The sequence below is a fragment of the Aquila chrysaetos genome, chromosome 26 (genome assembly GCF_900496995.4).
Source record: "Aquila chrysaetos chrysaetos chromosome 26, bAquChr1.4, whole genome shotgun sequence".
Taxonomy (NCBI): Eukaryota; Metazoa; Chordata; class Aves; order Accipitriformes; family Accipitridae; genus Aquila; species Aquila chrysaetos.
In genome coordinates this window covers 6,850,441-6,876,090 of record NC_044029.1, presented here as the reverse complement: position 1 = coordinate 6,876,090, position 25,650 = coordinate 6,850,441, and the positions used below count along the sequence as shown (strand labels likewise).

General features: G+C 39.3%; 1 long non-coding RNA gene across 1 annotated transcript in view; it reads left to right on the top strand.

The window, feature by feature from the left end:
• Positions 1-3,341, top strand: part of LOC115336150 — a 35,475-nt gene extending 32,134 nt beyond the window's left edge. Inside the window, exons 3-5 of the long non-coding RNA XR_003921637.1 lie at positions 843-928; positions 2,269-2,352; positions 2,936-3,341. This is a non-coding gene — a long non-coding RNA (uncharacterized LOC115336150). The remainder of the gene's footprint in view (positions 1-842; positions 929-2,268; positions 2,353-2,935) is intronic.
• The last annotated feature ends 22,309 nt before the right edge of the window (positions 3,342-25,650 follow it).

The window sequence follows — 25,650 nt, the reverse complement described above, 5'->3', positions numbered from 1 at the left end:
GCTAGAACAAATATATTCGACGATTTGCACAGAAAAACAGCAGGAAAAGAGAAAGGGGACAGGAGCCATAAAGTGTTTTCATTTCCCTCAGACTTGTTGCACCTTTACTTCTTAACCCAAGGGTAGTTTAAGATTCCCAGTTCCAAGGAAATGAGCACCTCACATCCATCTACGCGTACTCTCAACTTCCATTTCTCAGTTGTGTCTTTCTTTGGCTTATGATCATCTGTGTTTGACCCATACATCCAGTTCGTTCCTCTGCCATCTCCAATGATAAACCCCCAACTTTTCATCAGCTTCTAAATCAATGTGTTTGCACTGCATACTGTCAAATGTAATTTTATATTTGATTTAGTCTACAATTTGATAAGAAGTGGCCAAGCCCATTTATATGATACCTCAAAATATACTCACATGTCCTGGTTGCATCTTCACTGAATATCAAGGCACACTCTCCCTACCAGTATTCCTTCCTGTCTTTGACACATTTCTTCAAGTAATAATATTCCTGATTTTTTTTTTTCTATTGTGAATGAGATTCTAATTAAAAAGTAGAGCCTCTTCTGGTGTTGGTTCAACCTTTGGACTGCACAACATTACAAATTCCATTTTTCCCATTTTATTAAAACATCTTCACTATGGACAGCTTCTGAATTTTTCAAAGTTGCTTTTAATTTTTCTGCTCTCCTTAAAGTAGGATAATTTTCTCCACTTTTATAAAGATGGTGTCACAGACACAATGCTTTCTAAAAAGATACTTATGGAAGCTTCCTTTTTGTTTTTCCTAAAGTACCTTTTCTAGTGAAGAGGAAATAACTCAATTTCATTTTCTAATTTTACAGATATTATTTCATCTGTTCAATTTACAAACCACAAAGGGTGGACATCAGTGGCTACACTCAGTATGGAAGAAAACCAGTGAACAAAGGTTTGTTTCATCCTGATGTAGTTTTTTCTATTTACATATTGATCACCTTTGATAAGGGACCTACACTTGAGTGTATCTTTCTGATTTGATCTTAAAACCTATTTTTCTAAAAAGAAAATAAAGCTCTTATTAGCTTTACCATTTTATGTTATTTACTCTTCTCTAAACCTTTATCAATGGTGTAAAAAAGGGAAAAATCAGTGCTGTTTGTTTTAAATGCAAATGCTTAAATGACAAGCCTCTTGTGAAATATCCAGGGTCAATTCATCTCACTTCATGGTAGACTTCTGCATCTGTGCTACTCATCCCAGTCCCCTCTTATAGCCAGTTGAAGGAAGCAAACATTTCTTGTCTGATCTATCTCCATTAGGTTGAGTTAAATTGGCACCAAGAAAAAAATCTATTTTTCTTCAATGTGTATCTGTCCTCTCTGATCTATTTTTCTTACTACTTTACCTTCCTGATTATTACATTTTCTAGATATTTTTCTTTTTTTTTAAGTTACAGTGTTTCTCAATAGTAGTTCAGGAGATCCAGGCCATTTGAGTCCAATGTGAAGTAGGTGATTGCCATCACGAACGTTCTCCACCAAGAGCCAGAGAAGAGCTACATGGCTTAATACTAATCACACATTTGTGTGAAGAGTATTCTTCATATTAGATGTTGAAATAAATACTAAGTTTCAACGGATGGAGGCATTTTATACTAAATTGTTGATGGCTATAGACTCGGAGCAGTTTTACTCATAACTCAAGGAATCACTAGTAGGCGAGTCAAGTGCAGAGATACTGGAATCTTCATACAGGTGGCACTGTCCCTTCTTTAGCAGAAAGGTACTGCCAGAATGGCATCCAGGAAAAGTTAAAGGTGGTTAGCTCTGGGGAGAAAGAATTGAATGTGACTGTGATCACTAGAGGAAAATGAGATTATTCCTAGAAAACTACCACGGTTTACTAAAGAAAAACTTTTTGCTGCATAGTATCTGAGAGCTGCATCAGTTAAAGGCACATGGACAGCCAGCTGCATTTAAGTGGAGAGAAAGAAACTATGAACATTTACTTCTATGTGAGGAGGTTGAATATGACATTAATTCTTATATTCACATGGGTCTCTTATAAACATCTGTAACTGCCATCTTTATTTTGTCTATTAAAAAACAAAACAAAAATCTCAAAGTTACATTCTAGTGTCAAGGGATAAATGACTAAGAAAGCTGTCCTGTGAGGCAAGAGCATGCCTCATGCTCAACAAAGTACTGAGGGACTGTAGAGTTTGTCCTAACACAGAAGTCATACAAACCTTACTGCTTCCTTAACAAGGCTAATTTAAGCTCTAAATAGTGTTTTAGGTATGTGAACTCCTTCCTGATAGAGCCTGAAAAGAAGAAGTGAGACCCCTTGGAGATTCCAAAGCAATAAACAAAAGTGAGGAACTGCTTCAAAATACTATTTCTTTTTATGTGTGCATGTAATTAGTGGTTATAGATATTCATTATTTTGTTTCATCAAATAATGATGAAACATTATTGGCCTGAAGTGTGCCAGCACAGCAGATGGAGAAAGAAGAACCTAAATCCAGAATTCTCACTAGACAGGTACAATATCTGTGATCCCACCAAATGCCATCGATGCTGTGCTGGCAATTTGATCACCAGGGAAGAGAGGTGAGGTAGAGCATGTGAAGTGGGAAGGCTGGTGTGCTAGAGGGCTTTACACTAGGTCATGGAGAGGTGGGCTGGAATCTAAGCGCTAGTGGCTTTGGAGCCACTAATAGATTTTGGGGGAGAGGAACTGAGAGGCGGAACTTGCAGTGCATCTTTTTTTCAGTAAATATAATACTTTTTTGTTGTTGTTATTTGAGAAACTCTGTGATTGTGAGACACATTGCATTCATATTCAAGACTTGGACACATCAAGCTACCCTAATTTAAGTCAACATAAAAAGGTCTGATTCCAGCACTACATATGGTAACTAATCTTTATTGTTTTCTGTTCTGTTTGATTTTAGGTGAAGTCAAACTTTTTTCCACTGAATTTTTATGTTTTTCTGGGTTGTCTATCTGATGAACCAGGTAAACTACTGACAGGAGATATGAATTTTAGATATCATAATCATAGGCCTACAATATTTGTTAAGGAATTAAAATGCACATGACATATAAATGTTGTTCACAACTGCAGACAATGACTCAAATGCAGATATTTGTACAATACTTCAAGAAAGGAAAAGTTCACTGAGGAAATACAATCATAAAGCACTGGAAAATAACAATGGTTTCAAAAAAAATGTTACTGCTGTGGATATTTCCAAGTTGCAGTAAATTAATTGAAAAGGTAAAGGAGGACAGAGTCTCTGCATTATAAGAATTATACAATGAATTTGAATGACTGTCGTGGTTTAACCCCAGCTGGCAACTAAGCCCCACACAGCCACTCGCTCACTCCCCCCCCCAGAGGGATGGGCGAGAGAATCGGAAGGGTAAAAGTGAGAAAACTCCTGGGTTGAGATAAAGACAGGTGAACAGGGAAAGCAAAAACCACAAGTGCAAGGAAAGCAAACCAAGGAATCCACCCACCCCTTCCCAGGGGCAGGCAGGCGTTCAGCCGTCTCCAGGACAGCAGGGCTCCAGCACGCAAAGCGGTCACTTGGGAAGACAAACGCCGTCACTCCCAACGTCCCCCCTTCCTTCGTCTTCCCCCATGACGTCCTATGGGCTGGAATCTCCCTCGGCTCAGCTGGGGTCAGCTGTCCCGGCTCTGTCCCCTCCCGACTCCTTGTGCCCCCCTCGCTGGTGGGGGGAGAAGCAGAAAAGGCCTCGGCTCTGTGTGAGCACGGCTCAGCAGGAACGAAAACGTCCCTGGGTTATCAGCACTGCTTCCAGCACAAAGCCAAAACACAGCCCCATACCAGCTACTATGAAGAATGTTAACTCTGTCCAAGCCAAAACCAGCATGATGACTAATTTGCTTCAGTAGAGGCAGTAAGAAAAATCAAGTTCTTCATGAAAATATTATCAAATATTACCAATAATATTACAAAAAACCTTACCAATAATTCCTATTTTGAGTATGCATGTTAACAGCCATGTTGTCCTGTAGTTTCACAGCTCAGCATAATCCAATCCAATCCAGTTGTGGCCTGGCTTCAAAAGAGGGAATCCCTCTCTCTACTCTTGGCTGCATTCTCCCTCTTCCCCTTTTATGTTGGCTCAAGCTGCTACGCAGCAACACGGTGTTCCCCTTTCCTGGTGATCGGTGGTGAGGCTCTGCTCATGTGAAGGTTTTCTAAATTCTGGGTGAATGGAAGGGAGACAGCTATTATTAATGCATGAACTTGGAAACTGCATGCCTAACATGCCAAATCTTGTTATTGCCAGAAGGAAACTCAGTCTATATATGTGGAGCCATGTTTTTTTTGTAAGTCTAATTTGATAGTCTAATCAAAGTAAAACAAAGAGTTATAATAATACTAACACAGTAGTACCATTTATTAATAGTACTACCATTCACAGTTCAAATTAATATGGGAAAATGTCTGTAATACAGCTAATAACACAGAAAAAAATTCTTAGTCTCTACTTATTTTCTCTGGTGCTAGGCTCAGTTTTCAGTGTCCCTCCAGGTCTTTAAGGTTGTTGGCCAGTCTTTCTCAAGCAGAGGAGACAAGAAAGGGTGCCAGCAATTTGTTTATGTCCCCACTTCTATACCAGCAGCAGTTTGATACTTCTTGGGAAAAGGGAAGGGGTTCCTTCCTCCTTGGTCTTGGGGTCCACTTGTGTTTACTTTTATCCATTTTCTTAATGTGTACGTGAGCATTCTCTTAATTTGTTCTCAGTTATTTTCATGTGATTTCAGCTGCTTAGTTTTCTGTTCTCTTTGTACGTCTAAACTGGTTTAACAAGATTGTATTCCTGTAGTGACTGCTGGCTGACCATTGTCATTTTTGTTTAGTTCAGCATCTCTGGTACCATTCTGTGTTTACACTCTTGCAAGCTGTATTTTATTTTATGATCATAGATAGTTCAATCTACAAAGAATAATTACTTTTTCTCACTATAAACTAAAGCTAACTTAAACCAAACCTGACTGCTAGGTAATAGCTATTGTAGCTAAAACAAGCTAAAATCAGCTTAGGTCATAGGCTAGTCCAGACAGCGCTGGAGCTCCTACACTGCCAGGTTAACACCAAACCTGTTGACTTTTAGTCATAATAGTCATAAATAATCATAAAATACCCTGTTTACTGGACTAAACCAGCTCTGCCTCACTCACAGCTTCTCCCACTGGGTCTGTCCAGCTCAGGAAGCTCCCGATCATTCTGAGCTCCACATAGCATGCAGTGCACGTCTTCAGAACCTCATCCCTGAGAAAATGTTGTTCATGACCTCATAGGGACTGGAAGATGGGCTACCACCTGGGGACTTATCTCCTGAAGCGCCTATAGCTTGTATAGCTGGGACTTGTATGTCCCAGCACTCAGAGAGCACCAACAGAAGCCGTGTCAGGACTCACATGATTATGGCAAGACTGAAGAGACCGTGAGCAAGTGTCACGCCTACAATTTACTTTCTGCCTGAACACTCCTGAGCTTTATCTCTGCCAGTGCAATTCTACCTGTCAGGTGCTTTTGCAATTAGAGATGGCCATGTCCCCCTACGGCCATGGGTGTTATCAATCCTGTTAAGCAGATGTTGGAACACTGCGTAAAGTTTTTGTTTCGTGGGGATAAATAGAGCTATGAATTCTGTTGTGGATATAGAAAACAAGAATTACTTTCTAATTCATGTTTTTTCTTTCCCAAGCTACTTTTTTTTGTAAAAGGTCGAGCATTTTGGGCCTCTTGGCCCAGTGACAGTTCCTTGCTTCTTTCCCTCTTCTTTGTAGATACAGCATATCAGTGCTGTCACATCCAGCCATACCTTATGTCCATGGCAGTCACCTTCCTTTGATTCTATGGTTCATTTTTTTGAAAGAACACATGGCAGGGACTTCTGGTCAAGTTAGGAATAATCATCTACAGTGTACTCATAAAACACAGCAAAGACTTGAACACTTCCTTTTTTCCTGTGGTATTTACCCAACACGGAGAGAATTATCTTTTAAAACGTGTTTTGGTCCCATACCTGTAGTCAGCTCTGTTAGGGACAGCAACCCATATAAAAATCTGGTGATTTCAAGGGATTGACATATGGCTTCTGCAAAAAGTAAGCCTGTTTTCATTGACTATTCAATCTTGTAACTGCATTTCAGTTTAGGAAAATTAAGAAGAAAAACAGAGGAAATCCTACTGAATTTTGAGGACCCGCTAACTTCACATAAAGCTCAGAACTTGCAACAGCTCAGAACTTGCAACAGCCTCTGTATTTCATCTTGGGCAGATAATTATTCATTTTATGAGGAAAATAAATGACTAATAGAGGAAGCATCACTTTGAGTGCTGAGTGGAAAGTGATTATTTACTATGTAGTAATTTGACATACCTTGTTCAGGTTGTAGGTGAAAGGTATTTTAATGTGAGAAAGGTAAGCTAATATTTGCAAGCAGTTACTCATGTGACTGCTCCACCCTTTACTGAAAGAGAAAAAAAGTGCAAGCTATAATGAATCTTCTCTATGCTTGCTTTCCTGGTGAATCTGCAAAAAACCTCTGTGCAAATCAGTATGACACACGACTTGTAGACATGGCCCATGACATTTAAGGTAGTCATTTAATTTTGAGAAGGATGTCAAGAAGTAAAATTCAAAGAAAGTTTGGCTCTGCTGGATTTCTAAGAGAAATTCAATAGTTAGAGCACAGAAAAGGATACTATTTTTTGTGTTAGAGTGGCATCCTTGGGACATCCAAGAACAGAGCTCCATTGTGCTAAGCAGTATAGAAATGGAGTAACTGACATCATCTGCCCTGACGGGGATGCCAGGAATTCCTCAGAGATGGGAATTCAAGAGGGGATAGCTAAAACTGTACAGGGCTCAACAGAGCACCAGATCAGACCTTGGAGTTGCTCAAAGCTATAGAGTATGTCCTCCTGATAAAGGAAGGCACTAGGCAGAACTACGAGCTCAAGCCCCAAAAGCGGTAGAACTGCATCTATGGATAGCAGGATTACTTATGGGAAAAATCTGAATCTTGATCTATGGCTCAGTAAATGTTTCAACCCATTGTTGGAGCAGGGTTCAGGGACAAAAATGATACCAAGGGGTATGGTTTTGACAGCAGAACATGGAGTAGAGAGTCTTGGTTTATGAAATAACATTAAAATTAAATATTTAAAATAAGATGCGGGAAGAACTACTATAAATCCCACTAAAATGCTTTTTTGTATGAGAGCAAGAGAACAAAGTCAGACCCTGAGAACAGACTTCCCTGAGCTAAGGAGACAATTCCATTCTTTCTATGAAGCCCAATTTTTATGAATCGCAATACCTTGTTCTTGTCAAATTCTGCCCCTTGTGCTCTTCCGTTCTAGGATATAGTTAAGAGCCATTTCAGCTATCTTCAAGTAAGAAACATCTGCTGTAGCAGTGTGCCAGCATTGCCAGGGTTTGGCTCTGAAACTGAATTTTTATTAGGCACTACCTTAGCAAACATACTGTGCTCATCAGCATTATGTAAAAAGGGAATCATGTCAGGTCTTTCTGTAATAGATGAATCTTTTGTTTTGGGAAAAATTGAAGAAAACATTCTCCTAAGTGAATATTCTTGCAAAAACAATTATATGCTTTTTACAAACATTTCTAAATAGTAAAAAGGTATGCTGTCTGTTACTTATTCTATAAGAAACCTACTTGGTCTTTCATCTCTCTTTTTAAATTTTGCTAATATTGATTGATCAGTTACATTTCCTGGTACAAATTTTTAAATACTGAACAACATTTTAATGATTTCTTTCCCCACAATACAGCCTATTTTTTCCCCAATACATTCAATTTGGCAGATACAATTTCAATTATATGATGAAGGTGTCATGTTTATCTCTTACTAATATGTTCCCCATAGTTCTTGAACTTGCTGTCTAATTGCAACCAAATTTGTCAAAGGGGCAGAGGTATCAAAGTTATACCAGGTTGCTATAGGCTTTATAAAAATTTGAAGTCGGGTAGATGAGAGATTTATTTTTCTTTCCTTTTTAGGAAAGGTTTCTGAAGGAGAGCCAAGGAAGGGTTTTACTGTGCTCTGATGTGCTCTGGCACAAAAGACATCACTGCAGCACACCAGCATTCGTCTAGCAACCAGCCTAACTGGATGTGTGTCACCAGTGATAGCATGCAGTAATTCAAAGCATAAGAGGGAAACATAGCGAAGGAGTTGGGGTCCTGCAGAACGGCTTATGCGCAGAGCTGGTTACTTCTTGCGGTGGGGGGAACACTGACATATAAGTCATAAATCGTATAGGAATAAGGCTTTGTAGGTTATTAATGGTCCCACTGGAGGAGAGTTCAGTTTACAAATTCTTGTTTCCTACTTCAGTTCCTCAATTCTATATTTGTTAATGTAAGGTCAGCGCAAAAGGGAGAACTTACTACTACTGCTAATACTACTACTGCTACTACAAAAATAAGCGAGTAAATACGTAAAAACCATAGACTTCCCACAGAAAGCAGTATAACAAATCTAACACTACTTTATTTCTGAAGTGGTAATACTAGTTAACTGCAATCATCTGATCTAAAGCTCTGCTATTACTGTAACAATTGGATACAACTCTTTGAATTGCCTGTATTCGCTATGCTGCCTGTTATTAAAAATGCAGGATCAATCCATATTAAAAGTAACTGTTAGTTACCATCTATAACCGTCAAAACCTTACGTTTAAAGTGGAAATCTTACATTTCAGTGATATGCACCTTACTTTTTAAATTTAAGTCAAAGCCAGTAACTTGTAAAAATGAGAGCAAGAGAAAAAAAATCTAGTAACCTTCCTGAGTCCAGGATAAGGATTGACCCTGAACTTTTATATTTCAATTGGCTTTGGTTTTTGGCTGCATATCAGTGAACCAAAAATGTTATGATCTCAGTTGTTTTTAACCAAGGGGTCTTATGTAGAAGTTGATTTGCTTTATTCTTTTCATTAAACGTTCTGCATATTGTTCCTAGACTTTTTTTCTTGTGCAGTAAAAAAACATTCAGCTATACTTTAGAAACATTTGCTGCAAGTTAAAGATGCAGAGTATTCTCAGAAGATCATGTTTGTTTTCATGAGGTTTTAAAATGGACTCACCCTGTGAAAGACCAGAAAGTTAAAATCAAACAAACACCTTTTTATTTAGATAAATAAGATAAAAACATCCTTGCAGCCCCTGAAAAAAAGACTGAATTTACAGCAGGGTCAGAAGTCACTGCTTCGTTATTTTTTTTCAGGATAAGGTAGGAGAAGTCCTATTCTTTAATTTAAACGCATTGTATGAAAACATTGCTAACAATGTTTTCAAAGATCTTTTATTTGCAGAAGCCTATTTTGAAAAAAATCTCTGCTGATCTCAGTCACAATAGGATTGCACAAAGAAAATGGAAATTGTATCCCAGGGTTTTTTTTTTGTTGTTGTTAAAATGACTATTTTTTGTCTTTGTGCATTTTCAGTTGCCAGTTTATATGGGGTTTTGCTTATGATATGGTAGGGTTTGCATTATTAGTTACAATTGGTGTTTCTCAACTGTAGCTTTTTGCAAACAGGCTTATAAACATCACAGGCAGCTCGCTCTCATCAAGGCATCTTCTAGTTCTCCAAAGATAACATTTAGATTTAATTTCTATTATATAATGATCTATTGTATCCACCTGGATGATAATGAAGAAGCGATGGCTTTCATAAATGTTGTATTTGAGACGGAACAATTTAACTATGTGGAGTCTCCTTCCGTGACATTTGCATATAATGATGGCATTAAGCTCCCAGTGGTGCTCTTCCCATCATACACAAGATCAAAGAGCTATTATGTTCTGAGCCTGTCTGCAGCTGTTAAATGCTTTCAAGGACTGTTTTCACTCTCTCAATTTTTCAAGAGTATTTGCCATAAGGGTGTATCAGACTTTCCACTGTAATTGAGCTGTAGTTCCCTCAAAACAATGTTGTGTTCAGGCAACTGCCGTGTTGTTTAATTTCTTATGATTCAGCAGCTATCTGACACATAACTTACCCTGGTCAGGAAAAATGTAGTCTCTTGTTCTCAGGCACTGGAGCTCTCCGGGGAGCTGCCAGCTGTCTCCTGCTGACTCACTAGGGGAGAAGTAGCTGCTAGCACTTTCCTCAACATGCTCCATGTGGGAATAATGACCTGGGCAGCCGGAATGGGGAGGAAACAGGATACAAAGACATGCATATGTGTGTGTGAATTTAAGGGAGAGGCACAAAGATGAGGAAGAAGCACAAAGATAAGACTTAAATTTAATTTTTCTTCAGTCTTATTGTTATGGTACCAGAAACTGAACTCTCAGTGGAAGGGTGGTTATGCATTGGAACACCGTGCTGTGGTTATGGAGTTCTGCTAGAGTATGGTGAGGACTGGTGGCTTAAAGCAGGCCCTGGTGGGAATTGTTACAAAACACTGTTAGGACATTATTTAGGTATTCACCTTTGCTGACCCTCATACATTGTTTAGCTTTGGAAATCACGGAAAGATTGAGGTTGGAAAGGACCTCTGCAGACCACCTAGTTCAATCTCCCTGCTCAAGCAGGGTCAGCTAGAGCAGGTTGTCCAAGACCGTGTCCAGTCTAGTTTTGACTATCTCCAAGGATGGAGACTCCACAACCTCTTTGGGACACCAGGTCCAGTGTTTGGCCACCTGCATAGTAAATAAGTGTTTCCTGTCTTCAGATGGAATTTAATGTATTTTAATCTGTGCCCATTGCCTCTTGTCCTGTCAGCAAGCACCACTGAGAGAAGTCAGTGGCTCCTTCTTCTTCATTCCCTCCTAACTTTTGCACACATAGATAAGATCCCCCTGAGCCTTCTCTTCCCCAGGCTGACCATTCCCAGCAATCTCAGCCTCTCCTCATATGTCAGATGATCCAATCCCTTAAGTCATCTTCATGGCCCTACATTCAACACACTCTAGTAAGTCCATAGCTTCCTTGTACTGAGGAGCCCAGAACTGGACCCAGCACTTAGTGTGTATGTTTCATTAACACATTCTAGCAGGGTTTTGCAACAGTATTTTATGACCCCAGATGTAAATGGGATCTAAAAGAAGGGATGGGATGGTGTCATGCTGTAACTAGTATTTATGTTGTAATAAACAGTATTTTCTTCTTGTTTCTCAGTATTTACAAAATTGGAATATATCTAAGGTGTCCCTCTCTCTATTTTGCATAATTACATCTCATCACATGAAGAAACATTTCTTTTATTTTCCAGAAGATGAACACTTTATTTTTTTAACTCCACAAGAGAAGTATTAAAAAAGAAGATTAAAATATGCTTGTCAGATTTTTTTGTAACATTCACTAGAAATTAAACAAGCACTGTCTACTTAAACAGATGAAGTGTAATCACTCTGTTATTACTTAGTTATAAAACAATAGCCATCTTTTATTTACTATGGCTTTCTGCAGGTGTCTCTTAGCACTAGTTTCCAACTTTTTCAAAACATCTTAGCGTTTAGATATATTATTGGGCTGTAGGAGGTATGCAAACAAAGTAACTTGTAATCCTTGCTTTGAAGAATTTGCAACCTAAGGCTATGTCTACAATATCTTTTTATTTGTTTGCAAGAAAAACTGTTATGGAGGGCATTTTCTTGTACTTTTATACTGACCAGAGCTCAAACCAGACATTTATATGGCCATTCAGTGATTCAAAGGGAACTACTCATTGACTAGAAAATAACATGATGTATAAGTTTGTGTTACATACTAAAACTCTAGGCAAAAAGTGGTCTTAATAAACCTAGTGTGGAGGAGAAAGGAGAGGTAAAAAAAAAAGGACACAAAGCTCCAGGCTCTACCATTTACCATCCATAGCAAGAGACTGAGGCTTCTGAGGCTTACTACTTTAGTTTTGTTTGCTTGTTTTTAACATCTTCCTTGCATGGTACACAGTTGTGGCAGAAAAGGTTCAAGCAAACAATTTATTTCAACTTCACTTACAGTCTTAACATGCCACTATTGCAGGTTTTACAAATACAATGAAGGAATGCACTATTGCAATGTTTAAAGCAAGAGTAGTACACCATTACAACCACAAGCTATTCACAGACAACCACAAGCACACACATGTTTACAAACTTAAAGCATAAACGATATTCATTTACCCCTCCAGGTAAGGGCTCTCAATCCCAGGGAAGCTACCTCGACCGGCATCCCGATCAAGGTGGGGAAGGGTCTCCTTCACAAGCCAACTGTATAGTTGGAGAAGTGACTCCCCCATTTCCAACCTGAATATCAGGGGGTTTATCCCCTGACTTGTGGAATGGTGTGTATGACTGTGTCTGAGTGGATTATGATATATGCCTAAATGGATTATGCATATCTGAGTGGAGTTTCCCCTTATCTTTCCTTTGCTGGTCTGTGATTGTTTGAATATGCATGGTTGCCATTTGAAACTGAAGCTAAAACCCTCCAGCTTTTTTTTTTTTTTTTCCCCACCTTGCTTCCTTAGGCAACTGAATAGTGGTTGGATTGAGACTCAGGGCAAACTATTTCTTAAGGGATTTCAAGGCTCAGTTCAGGTTTTGGTTCTTTGAATGGCCCAGCCACCGCCCTGTTTAGTTTAGGGCTTATCAGACAACGCAGGGCTAAGCTGTCCACACAGCTCCCCCATGAGTCATCTCTGCAGAGAGACAGGCCCTCAAGGCAACCCAAGGCTGGGTCGCTTTTGTAACTCCCCGTGAGCCGCCTGTGTGCGCTAGACATGGTGAAACTCCTTTGTGAACTATGAGCCGGACAATCCATAGAGCAGTTGACCTCCTAAAATACCTCTAAACCACTTATATTATGCATATTTACAGTTGGTTTCATTAAGAATCTCAAACTGGGAACAACAGCTAATAATTTAGAAGATATTTCTCCAAAATCACTGCTGTTAAGACAATACCATCACAACTGTGGTTTCATTTATAAATATCATAAAAAAATTTTAAACTCACTCTTGACCTCAGAAGTGTGAGTACAATGGAAAAAAAAAATCCATTTTCACAATACAGAACAAGTCTAGTAAGGAATCCCACTCTTTTTCTGCATACTTAATTAAGAGAATATAACATGAAGATAATTAAGTACCCAAAGGGCAGAGATGTTCAGGCCTACCAAATAGAAGTTGTTGGTGACAAAAGATGACCTTTTTTTAATGTGCAATTGTTTTGAATATAATAAAGGTCTTCCTAATCATATTAATACTTTTTTTGGCTTTAATTTCAACATGGAAGGCCTACTGCTAAGCTTTGTTTCATAGGAACAAGGGCTGGATTCAAATTTTAGGGTAACTAATAAACAATATCTCAGGTCCTATCTAGTCATCAGGGAAAAAAAAAAAGGAGGTGGCCTCCTAACACCCATTGAATTAACATGCCCTGCTCAGGAGTACAAATAAGTCGGCTTAAAAGACAGCGCTTTGTTTAAGGAGAAAAGGACAACAGAACACATACTCGCTTCCACACCGCAGGATGATTTGCAGTCCTCTGGTTTCCTGGAGAGACAATTGTTCATCTTACAGGCACCAGACACTAAGTTTGCAGTTTTCATAATTCACCACACAAATTTAGGCTGCTTAAATCCACAAATTACAATCTCCAGTGAAATCCATCACTTTGCAAATAGCTGATTACACTAAAGATTTACAGATGAATTATCAAAGAAGTTATTTGCTTATGAAATGCAAAAGTAGTTACTAGAAGAGAATATCTTAAATGGTACAAAATCTTGCTTGGTATTTTAGGATGTGTTTAATGCTGAAGCCTTTAGTGTAATTACCAAGTAATCCCAGAGGACTTGTCAAGGACCACTCTTGAAGCAGATTCCTATTATACAAAGAAAAGCTTTGTCTGGGCAGATCTGCAAGTGATACATGGTAGGGTTACATAATAGAAATAAATTAGCACTGCATATTCATGCCAACACTTGCATTTGTAAGCTTGTTTTTTTTAATACAGCTCTCAGACAAACAAACTTGTGCTGTCTTACAGACCTGTAATAGAAACACTGAGCAGGAAAATCACTTGTTAAAAGTTTTAGTCAAACACAGTGGCGGTGGCTGAGAACATACGTTCATATGCACTGCAAGCTCCAGCTAACGCCTCTATACTGTAGTGTTTCTCCCCCCGCCCATGTCTGCTTATGCCATAGAAATATTTTCCTTAAATGTGAGTACAGGAATACAGCAGGTATACCAACCCCTTGTAGCACGAAGAGTCAAAAACAGTCTGCTCAAAGGAAGACTGCATAGCAAACCTTGACATTGGCCAGATCCATCAGAAATATCATGAGCTCTTTTTTTTTTTTAAACCAGAACAGATTGACAAAAACCCAACCACAAAACAGTGAAACTGTTTTTGAAACCACTTTTCCCAAGTTGTTGCTGGCCCGGAATCTGGAAACACTGGTGTCCCTACCTGGTTTAATGGCACGGCAGAAGAACTGCTGGAGGATCCCCCCTTGGAGGACCCTTCCCTGAGGACCTGCTCCGAACACCAGCTCTGGAGCCGGGCATCCGACACCCTGGCAGCACAGGCACTGCAGACCTAAATTCACACTGATAAATGAAATACACCTGGGCCATCAGGGAGCAGCACAGGCCAGCTGCTCCCTCTGGGATGAGGGCTGGGAGCAGCAGGGATTCCTATAGGAACAGGTCAGGCTCTTGGGTGGCAGCCAGGTCCAGCCATCAGTCCAGATCAGTAGCACAGTGATGAGGTCGGTCTGAAATCAAGCCTGGAAGTCAATCTGCAGGTCAGGATCAGGTCCAAGAATCACCTGGCAGGCCTGTAGTGATGAGGCAGGGCTAAGGAAAAACCAGGGAGTCAGCCTGCAGGTTGGTGTCTGGATCAACAAGGTCCACCACCAGCCATAACCATGGCTGAACTGGAGACCAGCACTGCTCTAACTCAGACCCAGGTCTGAGCTCAAATAGAGCTTCTGGGCCCACAGGTGAGGTTGATCAGGGACATTAAGGCCTATTAATGCCCTATTAGTGCCCTCATTTTCTTTTTCCTGCAGAGTAAGCGTCATGAAAGCGTTTATATCCATCTCCTCATGCAAAATAGTTTGCCCTCATCTGTGCTGCCAGCTGAGAACAGTACCTGAACCATGGAGTGATAGTTAGCATGGGGCAAAGTATGCCAGGAGATGTGCTGCATGGATGATTTCCACCTGGGATGGAGCCCATGGCTTGGTGCTCTTAAATGTTGTGATACAGATGTAGTCTGAGAGCCTCTGCTGGGAGCCAGGAGTTGATGACTGTTAGAGCTGACATACAGATCCTTGGCTCGCTGACAGCAGCTTTGAACTGAATCATCTTGGAGTAGTAACAGCAAGTTAGTCTCAAGTTTTTCTCCCCTGATGACAGCTCTTTTAATTATAAGCATACTAGAATTGTTTGTCCTGATAAGCATAGTCTCAAACCTGTTACTTCTGATAGCATCATGGGTGATGCTGACATATGGAGTGCCAGAGAATGTAGATATCCCAATTATGGTCTTCCTCCAGGAAGATTTCTACATTGGTGCAGTTATTTTCATAGTGGGATCATCTCCAACAATGATACAGAGATGTCTAAACTTTCAAGTCATTGTGAGATTGTGAGGTCTCTTTTTCTGTCTAAAAGAGGATTGCTTCCTCTCTGCCTCATATTAGATCTGGTGAAAAATTATGAAAGCCCCTGTGTATTGAACCTGACCACAGTTCTCTGACCTTTACTATAAAAAAATCCAAACATAGTTGAAAAACAATAGACACGGTGAACAGGAAATGACTTATTGTTTACCTACCTGTCATAGACTTTCCTTGTTGGCCACCATTCCACTATTTTTTTGGTCATTTTCCCTTAGAGACATTCTAATCTGCCTCACATGAAAAAACAGGGGACTTTGGTCTATTCAGAGCAACAGCAGCTTCAACAAGGATGGACTATAACAGCAACTTTTCTGTATAGAAAATATATAGTGAAAAATACCAGCAGAAGTGCAGCACTTCTGATTTCTGTTCTGGGTATAAATCCTCACACTAGATGAATCTATTTTATCATTGCCTTCTAATGAACACAGAAACATACCAGGCCATCTTGTAGGATGCTGTGCAGGATAGTTCAATAATTTGTTGGGCTTGTGTGATTTCTTTAGAAAATGTCCCTTATAGCTCTACCAGCTTTGGAAGAAAAGCTCATCTGTAGAGAATTGAGGGTGGGATTCTGTCCAAATTTAAGACACCTACATTTATTCTTCCAGATGTGCACTACTCAATTCCAAATAAAGTGACTGGAGATGTTGGCATACAGCCAGTGGAGCTTATACAGTGAAACAGCTGATAGTTGCTTCACGTTTCCTTTGGGGTGAGTTGCTTTCCACTGGCAAGAAGAGCTCGGATCGCTAGGATCCTAACAGTCACATACATGTACACGTAAACTTAGATGTCTTAACCTCTACACTGAATCCTACCCTGCAATGAGAGCATGGAGTGTGATCCCTGGATCCAAAGGATACAGTGATGCCTGTGGTCTAGGTTCTACGCTGAAGCTTTTACTCCACCTCAGCTTTCCCAGTGGGGGAGCAATCCACCTGGCACAGATTCGGCAGCTCCAAAGGCAGCAGTCGGGAAGCGCAGTCTAGCCCAGTTCAGATACAACTCATCCAATGACTTAGAGAAAGGGATCAACTCATGGCTTTCTCTTGTTGGAGTACTGGCTTTGGGAATATTCCGAGGGCACCTTCAGCATTCTGGCTTGTCTGAGCAGAACGGAGGCCAGTGCTGCACCAGAAAGAGAAAGCCAGCTTGCTGGGGAAAGAGAGGAGAAGAACCAGGGGACAGGCACCACTTTCCCTATAACCTCATAAATTCAGACCCACCCTACGGAGAAGCTAGTTTGTTTTCTAACCAGCCACACCCTCACAGGTTGTTTTATTCTGTCCTTCTTGCTGCAGACTGACAAGTTTCCTTCTGCCTTGGTACCAGTTGAATTCATGGCAAGTCCATAGAGACGTGCAGGGTGAGGTGGACCCGGTAGCCCTCGTCCCGCTGTGTCTGGCAGGGTGGGAGTCACAGCGTGCTCCAGGAGCAGCCCCTCGCACGAGGACTGAGGGTGCACCGTGAGGCACAGCAGCCCACAGTGCAGGCAGTCTTCCTAAACCCACACACTGAGAACACCCTTTGTATGCTCGGGAAATAACCTGTCTCCATAGAACAATCGTTGCCTTGTTGGCGTATAGCACTCCCTAAGGCAACAGAATAGTTTAAAATATCACCTGCCCTTCATGAATGTACAGTTGGGGTGATCAAGTGCAAATGGATCAGTTCGCCTGGACACTGCAGTCAGTGTCTTTGCCTCATCTTATAATTTCTCTCAGAGTCAATTATGTTCATAGCATCTGTTACCTTACTGGCTGATCAACATGGGCTTTAAGAGAAGACTTCTGATCTGAATTATTCCTATATGGGGTGTTTGTGTTAAGCTGTCTGCTCTCTTTTAAAGGATACCAGAAATACACTTTTCACACCTACACTTTTAGAATACATCTGTTGCATGAAGCAGTTTGTAGGGACTTCGGCTGTTGAAAGCTTTAGCCCTTGTTCCCAGCTCCATCTCAGCTAACCGCCTTTCAGGAGAAGAATTAGCATTTTTATTTAGTTGTGTTATACTTAAACCCTGAAGCCCAGTGTACCTGGGTGTAGCCTACCTGTGGGCATGCCCAGAAAAATGATTACATTTGCCATACTCAGAGTAATGGGATTAATTTGATATAAACTGGGCATTTTCTTCCTTTTTGTTTTTGCTTTCATTTTTTTTGGGTGGAGGTACTTCTGAAAGTTACTATAGGATGCTAATGTTAGATGCATCTGCTGGCCACAATGTACAACAAACAAGTACCCACAGATGGAGTTTGCAATGAACTTTAGGTGCCTGAAGACTCCTGTAAAATCTACTAGATAGTTATCTGCATTGGACACATGACAGTACTTCCATAAAGTAGGGCCTAAATTACTACTGGTGTTGAAAGTATCATTTTTTAACTCAGCAGAACATGTTTAGTTCTACATGAAGTACTCAGAAGTTACCCAATTTTAGGATTACAAAGAGAATTTGCCTCAAGCTAGCTAAAGATAATGATCACTGCCTTATTCCTGTTTATTTCATAGTTGAACTATGAAGAATGAAACAGATTAACATTGTGAATGCTTGGTATATATTCCCCTTTTGTTCTGTCTCAATTAGAGACAAAAATCTTGGATAAGTCCAATTTACTTTTCACACGAACTGAATTTCCTCCTAAAGCCCTAGTCTAGTTTTTTCATATTGCAGTAAGTTTTAATGGACTCCGTCGTTATTTGAGAAATGTAGTCTCTAGAGAGAGCTTTTGGTCACACGATGAAAACAAAACTAGTGTTTGATTCCCTGACACTACAAAGTCATTTGAACTCCTACAGTCCACCCTAAGTTCTAGCCTTTCAGTGCCATTTCTGTAAAATTTTCTATTTAATTCTCAGGTAGATGACAGCTTTGGGCAATTTACAGGTAGAGCTGGTATATGAAAGCAGAACTGTTACAAATTAGGGTATATGTAGTGCTCTGTGGTTTCTATCTCTGAAGAACTGCTACAGAACTATGTTTATCGCCTTCCCTTTAGAGTACACAGCAATGCAATATGTTTTGGAATTTCAGTAGTGCCTTTCTACCACTGTTGCTACTAAAAATCTTCATCAAGAAAACCAAAATTTCCTCTCCCTTCTCTGTTATTCCACTATGTCTGCATTCAGTCTTGTTTCTGGAGACATTCTAAGTCATGTGGATATTGTTTTGTAGTCATGGCTGCTCTTACACTTTGATTTTGTCTTTCTATGATTAATTTATCTTTTTAGTGCATTGAATTACTAACTACAATAAAAAGAAGAGTAAGTAATTGTTCCTTTAGTTTAGCATTGGAAAGTCCATAAAATTGTAGACTGAAACTAGATTATCAATAAAATTCTGTTATTTTGGTGTACTTCCTTCCTCATCATATCTCAAGCAATTTAAGTTTTATTGGTGCATCTATTGCCAAAGTTTAAGAATTACAGAATAGGGGGAAAGTCATCCCAACATTTTATTTGCATTTTAAAATTTCCTCTGATATTAAATCTAAAAAATAGACTTTGACAGTTAAAATTATAGAGATGTTCATTGGATGTGCCACATTAACTAATATCTGATTAAGGTGATGTGCAGTTAGAACTTCCATGGAGCAAAAATAATACACCAATTCTTCTAAATCAGAAACAAACCAGTTCTTACAGAATCATAGGAAAATTCAGGTTGAAAGGGATGTCAAGAAGTCCTTCTTAAAGCAGGGTCAGACCACATTGTTCAGGGCTTTAACCAGTCTAGGTTAAAAGTCTCCAATAATGAGAGTGCACAAACTGCTCTGGGAAACCTGAGCTTGACTGTCTTCAGGGTGAAAAGGTTTGCCCTTATACCCATTTGGAGACTTTTTGTTTCAAGACTTGATAGAAAACTGATTTTAGCCTTTGGATATATGGCAGCATTACACATACACTATGCAGCATTACACATACACTATCACACTGTTATTTATTCATACTAAGGGACTTAAGGTACTACCTCAACATAAGTAATCAAGCTGTGACAGATGTCATCAAGTCTTATTATAAAATGTGGGTTTCCAGTTCTAAACTGAATAACTTAGCAGAAACAGCAGCTTCCAAAAATCTGTAAGTAGCTATAAGCATACCCTACAGTTCTACTGAGCACATCTGCCATAACAAACCTGCCAAAAATTCAGGAAATCAATGGATCTGTCAAGAATGGAGAACTGCTTTTTGAATCCTTTATTTATAACCAAATTAAGCATTTGACTATAGCCTCCTCCCTGCTGGGATCTTCTTCTGTCAGTAGAAAAAGACATGCAGCAGACCTTTAATAAGCCTCTGTCTGATGAGAAGACTATATTGTGGCTTAGTGATGTACTAACAGAGCAGCCCAGTGAAAAATGCTTAAACTGAAGGAAGTTTCCATTTTTTGAGAGCTATCATAGAGCAAAAGGAGGAATTTTCATCTGAGATACAGACTTGTTATGCTATTCAATCAAACATTTCTTTCCAACTTAACAATATGGATAGATGCTGTCAAATACAGAATATTTTGCAGAACTATTGAACACGACTTCCCTAAATCATTATGCAGCCAGGCTGAAACACAAAAATGGAAAACTGAAAGCTTAGAAGTTTTCCCATATTCTGAAATACAGCATCTTGGGATGTGTACAACTAAAGGACAAACTGTTATATTTGATCTAAGTACAAATGTTTCTTGCAGCAAAGATCAGCATTGCTAATCCCTACTTAGTTTGTCAATTCATTTAGCCTGAGAGAAACTGTGGGAACATCTGTGAAAACATGTTCTTTTTTATTCTATCAAAGTAAGGATAAAAGGATATGGTACAGAATTTACATTTAGAGAAACCTTCAACTATCCATAAGGAAAGGTGAAATCTGCCTGTGTTCTAGTAATTGCAAAATTTTTTGTGGGAAATAAAGAAAACATAAGAGATCTAGCTGAAGATGAAGTGAGGACATGCATAGTTAAATAGTAAGTCTAAATGAATAACATACAAATCAAATAAAATGAAAGGGCAGTCACCCAGATATTTCATAAGTTTCTAACATGACTAGGAAGCCTGGAAAATGGCCAAAGACAGGATACACATCCATGGCCTCTGATGGTTGCTACGTTCCCCGTAAAAATTACTGTGTAAACACATTATTGACACCCTTGCAAAATATTTTTATGGATTGTCTTTTTGAGGATTGCATCCAAGGCAGAAAACCTCTAGCTGATGAAGCAGCACTATTTAGATCCAGAAAAGTTTATAAAAACAAGTATTTACTATTCATGCCTTATGTAAGAGTTAGTCAAAATCATATAAGGCTAAAATAAGATTAATTGGTTTGACCTGAAGACAGGGGTTAGATAGAATCCCATAGTATGTCCAAATCCTTTCTATTTGTAGCCTAGAAGACCTCACAAGAACCAGCACTAATAGAAACCTATGGGATGGAATTTGCATAGGGAGAGCCAAAAAAAATAGTGATATATATATTTTGAGGTATTGAATGTTTTGGGTTATTGCAACAAAATGTGGAGAACTTGAGGAAGAACAGCAGGAAAAACAAACAAGTTAGGCCTAAAGCCACACAATGTCAAAAGTTGCTTCTGACATCTAAAATACTGGAACATTGTCTTGCCATTTCTGTCCGAGCCCAAAGAGACAATGGAGAATTCAAATCGGTGAGTAAAATACTACATAGAATAATTTATTTTACATTCAATTTAGCAATCTAATAGTGAAAACAATGAATCTGTTCTAGGTTCATGTGAAATGTTTTACCGTTTGCATGTGAAACTTGCATATTGAAAAAAACCGAGATATTAAGAAGTCATTGTTTTCACATTGAAATATTGTGAGAGACTACCACATGTTACCCATGTCTTAGATGTGACTAATGAGAAGAAAATTGCCCACATTTGTCATAACAGGAGTTAAGCCTGATAAAATCAAAGCAGACAAAGAAAACTTGAGTTTGCGGAACTTGTGGGTCAGATGGGGCGGATTGTGAAGGAAAGATGTGCAGGGAAGGATGCCCACTGCCAGAGGTTAGGGAACATGTGGTGACTGTGGTTTGATAATGGCTGATGGATGTGGTAGCACACCTTTTAACAGGCTGTGTAACAACTGTAAAAAATACAGGAAGGTTTGCAGCATGCGGTTTCCTTGAGCTGTATTTACCATCCATTGCCATGTAATTCCAGAGTACTTTTGCAATCCAATGCAAATGTTTAGTAGTTTAAGATAGTTTAAGTAATGCAACGTAAGTTTTGGTTTTTATATATATATATATATTTATGTACATTACTTTATAATGAAACACTGTGTGTGTTCATCACATTTTCATTTGTTTTCTATGGCAGGCTATGTGACTCTTCCAGAAGCCTGAAATCTGACCTACCTTTTAAGGATTTAACCATAAATCTGCCTTTTGTGTTTGTTTAGACAGATGGATATTTCCTAACACCATATTAGAAAAAGTAACATCAGTTATCCTGTTGCCTGTGTAACTGGTCCAACTTTGGGATGATAAGTTTTTGTGATATACCCATACTTGTTTAATAGCTCGTCTGTGTGGATAATGTGCAGTTAAACACCATAGACGTGGCAGGCATTAAATTACACAGGCTTTATATATTAATAGGCTGCCTGTAAGCATTCACAGTTTGAAAAACTTGAGAATTTATTTTACTGGGATTGCCAGCAAAAAAGGATACATGTATTTTATCCCCAGCCCTTTTAAGAATTACGGAAGAGATTAATCCACTGTTCTCCTCTAGTCCTCCAACAGGATGATGATTTCAGACCCTGGTTTCAGTTGTCAGGATTTGAGGAAGTTCCTTTCTTTTGGGGATTATAGGGCCCTCTTGAGGGCTGGATGTTGAGTTGGGAGTAGCAGTTGCCACAGATTTATCAGCAGATTTATTGAACCATTTTGCATCTGAGAAAATTTCGATGTCTCTTAGCCTTAAAAAAAATAAAGAAATAAAAAGTGATTAGCTGAAACAGTGGAAATAATTAAAAATTTACCTCATAGGGGGAAGAAGGAACTGGGATTTTGCTTGAGGTGATATTATGCTGCATTTTTCATTCTGTGCGCTTGGTTGCAGATACTTGTGTTAGTTCTCATGTAAGGAAATTAGCTTTTACAGCCCTTTAAAGAAATCAGAGATCTGTTGCAAAACACAGTAAATTTGAACCATGTTAGATTTGGTTTTACATCTGGATAAGCAACACATAAATAAATATTTCTCAGAGCTAGGACCTTCCCCCCAGCAGAAGACAGTGGCATGTTTCCTTCAGTTTTAAGGATTTATGGCTAAGATAGTCTTCTGGAAGTAAATTTTGAATGCCCTTCAAATCCTGCAGGGGTGTACCGGTTCTGGCTGGGATGGAGTTGACTTTCCCCACAGCAGCCCTCATAGCGCTGTGCTCTGTACTGGGACCTAGAAAGGTGTGGATAACCCACCGGTGTTTTTGCCGCTGCTGAGCAGTGCTGGCACAGCATCAAGGCTGTCCCTCCAAAGGCCAGTAGGCTGGGAGTGGGCCAGAGACTGGGAGACGACACAGCCAGGACAGCTGACCCAAACTGACCAAAGGGTTATTCCATACCATATGACTTCATGCTCAGCAATAAAAGCTGCATTTGTCTTCTGGAGCAACCGCTACACATACTGAAGCCCTACTTCCCAAGAAGTGGCTGGACATCGCCTGCTCATGGCAAGTAGAGGATAAAATCTTGTTGTTTGCCTTTGCTTCTGTGCATGGCCTTTGCTTTTTCTTTATTAAACTGCCTTTATCTCGACCCAAAAGTTCTTTTTCATCTTATTTTCTCCCCCATGTCCTGCTGAGGAGGGGAAGTGACAGAGCTGCTTAGTGGGTACCTGGTGGCCAGCCAAGGTCAACCCATTACAAGGGTTAAAGGAGGATCTAGTCAATGCAGGCTGAAAAGACAGAAAATTATGTCTTCAACACCATATCTCATCACAAGCAGGATAGCAGAGAAAGTGAACTGAAAAGAGGACACTCTTTTCCTTTCTTGCCCCCGCAAAATTCCTTATCTCAGAACCTTACATTTTTCAAGTTACCTACTAGCCAAAACTATTTCCTAAAACATAACTTCTCCTCCCCACCCCCAAGGCAGAATCCCAGGCCAAAACATGTTTTTTCTTTTAGCAGCTTGGTTAGGTAAGGTAAATGAACTTCTCCCTAGTCCTAGATTTTCTTGTGGGATCCTCTTTATCCACACCTCAGTCTTTGCAGTTCTTCAGGGCTTTTACACATCTTGTGCATTTTTAAGTCCTTTAAGTCACTGCTAAGAAAAAATGTGTCTAAGCCATATTTCTACATAAACTTGGGGTTTAAAAGCTGTTATAAATGGTTTCTCTTACCTGGTTTTGCTTTCATGTACTTTTAGTTAAGAAAGAAAACTGCAGTGATTCTTAAAGCATACTACCAGCCTCATGTAAAAATTGACCCTCGTAGTCATTCTAGGACAATTTTCACCCTCCCTAGATATCTGAGTAGTTCAATAAGCATCCTTCAGAGGGAGGAGAACCCTTATGTAAAACAAATCCATGATAGATCAATCGTTTGGTAAAGTTTAGCATTTGTCATCCGCCTTTGAATTGTGTAAGCACCTAATTTCTCCTCTGTTCAGATGCAGCTAGACCAATTAAAGAAAATAAACCTTTCACTCATCTTTTCAGCTTGCCATATTAATCATCTCTTAATCCCGTGAGAGAGGCTCTCAAATTCATCTGCACAGTTCTATTTAGTTTCTCATATATAAATTTAGTATTCATCTTATACTCAGGGTTGTTCGGAAAGGATCCCAAAAATGTTGGCACAAAAACCCTCTGGCATTCTCATCCTCTTTGTGACCTTAGGGCTGTCAAGTTCTTCATTTTCAGAGTTGCATAATTAGAGTCCTTGCTAGTTCGTGTAAGAGCTGTGATTTGTTGTGTCCCGTGAGAAGTCGAACTGGACCAAACCTCCAAAATTTGTCTTATGTGTCAGTCTACATAGCAAAGCAGAACATCACAGAGATATCCAGGTTCGCACAGAGCAGTCTCATTCAGTCAGTGCTAGAGAGCTGCGTGCATCTCTGTGGAATTACATCCAAGGAAATTAGCTTGGCTGAGAAATGGCATGCCACGGCCAAGGCAGAATATCACATTAGAATGACAATGCCGTTTCCTCTTAGTGACAATGTGTTTTTAGAGTTAGCTTAGATGTCTTCATATAGTTCTGTCTTGCAGCACTTACACATATCCTCTAATAAACAACTTCACAAATAATATCTTTGATTTGTGTAACTATTTTTCAGGTGCTAACGTGTCATCTGTGGATATTCTACATTTTATCAGTAGCATCTGCAAAGCCCTGAAGGCAAAAGAGATTGTGAATGTAAATATTATCACTTGTGATGATTCAGGTGTTGGATTTCTTAAAGGTTTCATGCAAATGGTAGCCTGTGTTGAGCTACTTTGTGCAGTAAGGCATGGATGATGGATTGGCTAAAAATATCTCTGTATTATAAAATGTAGACATCTGTGGGGTTTGCATATAGGAAACATGCTGTAGTAAGGTTTTCATGGGAAAAAAACCCTGCAACTCTTTTCTTGATATCTTGTGATTTTTCAGTTATTCCTTTGAAAATAGTACCTTTAGTACTATTAGTATTAAAGAACCCTGAATTCTCCCTGTCACTTTCAAAATATAGGAGTAAATTTTAAAGAAAATCCTGCCAAAATTAGTCCTCTAGGCAAGAGTGACAGTGTCTTTTTTAGACCCTCTATTTACGTGTTGCACAACAGATGCATATTGGTGGTATTTTAAAGAGTCCACTAGCTATTTTGTAGTGAATTGCACTGCATAAGAAAAAAAGTAGAAACAGATAGTAAAGAAATAATTTCACTGAGGTCCAGGTAAAAATCCCATTGAAATAAACAAACCCTCAATACCTGCTGTATATATTC